Consider the following 3,194-nt stretch of genomic DNA (forward strand, 5'->3'; position numbering starts at 1 on the left):
TGGTTTTTAAAATGTTATTTTCTTCATGTTTATTTTGTGCCTCTTTTATCGCTGTTGATTTTTTTCATGATTTTTGGGAGATCACTTTCATTTCTTTTCCCAATTTTTCTAAATTTCTTATTTGTTTTTTTTTAAGAGGCAAAAAATTAAGTGACTTGCCCAGGATCACATAGCTAGTAAGTGTCTAAAGCTGGATTTGAATTCAGGTCCTTCTGACTCTAGGACCCATGTTGTATTTGCTGCACCACATAGCCACCATACTGATTTTTAAAATCTTTTTAAGTTCTTCCAGGAATTGTTTTTGGGCCTGAGAACAATTCACATTCTTATTTGGGGTTTTGGATATAGCAGTTTTGACTTTGTTGACATCTTCTGAGTTTGTATATTGATCTTCCCTGTCATCAAGTAATATTCTATCATCAGGATGTTTTTTGTTGTTTGCTCATTTTTTCCAGGCCATTTTTTGACTCTTAACTTTATATTAATGTTGGGCTCTGCTCCCAGGGTAGATGGGGCACTGTCCCAAGCTTTAGGTTTTTTGTTCTGTTGTTTTCACAGCTAGTTATGAGGCTCTGCAAGCTTTCAGTTTCTCTAAAGTGGTATGTTCTAAGAAAAGGTGTGTTTAGTACTCTCTTAGCCTATGCTCTAGTCCGTGACTGACCACAAGCACTGTTTTCTGCCCTGGAACTATGACCAAGCTCTCACTCCCCTGCAGCTCCAAGCTCTGGTGTTCTAATGTTCTTCCTTGAGGTGGGACTGCAACCCAGCACTGTAATCTTGATCTGAGTATAGGCAATATAACAGTCATGCATCCAGTGCCAGGAAAGGGATCCCATATAATCTAATGACCTGATGTCTAATCCTCTTACTGTCCTTAGGGTAAGAGCTCTGGAAGCAGCAGCTACCACCACTGATTCAGTTACCCCCAAGGACTGTTGCTGATTTGTTAGTGTGTGGCCTTTGGTGGACTGCCCTCCATTCTCTTTGATAGACCTGGTGTGATATATCTTTCCTGCCAACCTTCTAAGTTGTCTTGTGCTGGAAAATAGTTTTATACCATCTTTTTGTGGGTTCTGCCACTCCAGAATTTATCTTGGTGCATTATTTAAAGTTGATTGGAGGGGAATTTGGGAGGGCTCAAGTGAATATCTCACTTTTCTCCAACATCTTGGCCAAAAACTTACAAATTGAAAGAATCCATTGATCACTTCCTTAAAGAAGTCCCAAAATGAAAACCCCCAAGAAAATTATATTCAAAATCCAGAACTCCCAGATTAAGGAGAAAATATTTCAAACCCCAAAAGAAAGAGTTCAAATACTGGGGAGCTATAGTCAAGATCACACAAAATCTAACAACTACTCTGGGCTTCGAATATGATATTCTGGAAGGCAAAATAGCTAGGATTGCAACCAAGAATAGCCTATCAAGCAAACCTGAGTATAATCCTATATGGAAAAAGAAGATATTTAATGAAATAGAGGACTTTCAAGAATTCCTAATGAAAAGACCAGAACTGAAGAAAAACTTACATTCAAACACAAGACTCAAAAGAAGAATAAAAAGGAAAACATGAGGGAGAAATCATAACAAATCAAACAAGGTTAAACTGTTTACATCTCTATATGAAAAGGTGATAAAAGTAACCCCTCAGAATTTTAACAGCACTAGGGTTGTTAGAGAGAGTCTATTTGTGATGTCAAAAGAAGAATGGAAAGGTGAAAAAGATGGGATGTATGGGAGACTAAGCAAAGGAGAGGAAGACTGTGGAAATTTTCTCACATAAATAGGGTACACAACGAAGAGTTTATACAACGGTAGGGAGGATGAAAGAAGCTGGCAACATCTGGGTCCCACTTTCATCTGAACTGCTTCAAGGAACAGAGATACACCCACAAATGGGTACAGAAATCGACAAACAGAGAAGTAGGAAGGAAAGAAGTTAAGAGGAGGGGGCAGGGTGATAGGGAGGCTAGATTAGGGAAGCCAGTAGTTAGAAACCAAACAGACCTGAGAAAGGAAAAGATTAAAAAAAGAAAAAAGAGAGAAGGGAAAGCATAAGAGAATAGAATAGAGGGAAACATACATTTAACAATCATAATTGTGACTTTGAATGGGATGAACTCATCCATAAGACAGAAGACGATAGAAAAATGGATTAGAAACCAGAATCCAACAATATGTTGCTTACAGGAAACACACTTGAATCAGAAATATATACACAGAGTTAAAAGAAGGGGCTGAAACAGAATCTATTATGTTTCCACTGAAGTAAAAAAAAATGCAGGGGTAGCAATTATGGTCTTAGACCAAGCAAAAACAAAAATAGAACTAATTAAAAGAAATAATCAGGGAAACCACATTTTACTAAAAAGTACCGCAGACAATGAATTAATGTGAATACTGAACATATATGCAGTGAATGGCATGGCATCGAAATTCTTGAAGCAAAAGTTAAATGAATTACAGGAGGAAATAGACAGTAAAACTATACTAGAGGAATACTTCAATTTACCCTCTCAAATGTAGATTAAAAATTAAATGTGGAGATGAATAGAATTTTAGAAAACGTAGATATGAAAGCTCTCTAGAGGATATTTAATAGGAATATAAAGAAATATACTTATTTTCAGCTGTGTATGGCATCTTCACTAAAATAGACCATATCAGGTCATAAAAACTGACAAATACAGAAAGGCAGAAATATTAAATGCATCTTTTACTAATCATAGGGCAATAAAATATATCTAATAAAGGATATTTGAAGCAGAGATTAAAATTAATTAGAAACTGAAATGTCTTTTGAAAATATTTCCCCTCCTCCCTCCATTTTCTTCTGTTGTAATTTTTCTTCCATTTTCATTTGTGAAAGTCACCCTAGAGTGACTGCTTTGTTGGATATCTTGCCATGATTTCTTTAAATTGGTTTTATCTTTCTCTGCTTCTCTTTTCTGTATAATCCAATACTATTTTTAATTGTCCATCTTTTTTTGGTAAGATTTTATAGACAAGTTTATATTTTAATTCTCGTGTTGTCTTTGTCACTCTCTTTTCTCCATCTGTCAAACAAGGCAATTCAGATATTTGCTGACTTGCTCTCCCTCCCAATTACTGCCTCTTAGAATTCCTGCATTCCCTTAAGGTTCAGCTCAAGCACCATCTCTCCAAGACACTTTTCTGGTTCCCAGCTACTAGT

Source organism: Trichosurus vulpecula, chromosome 8, assembly GCF_011100635.1.
Source record: "Trichosurus vulpecula isolate mTriVul1 chromosome 8, mTriVul1.pri, whole genome shotgun sequence".
NCBI classification, from domain to species: Eukaryota; Metazoa; Chordata; class Mammalia; order Diprotodontia; family Phalangeridae; genus Trichosurus; species Trichosurus vulpecula.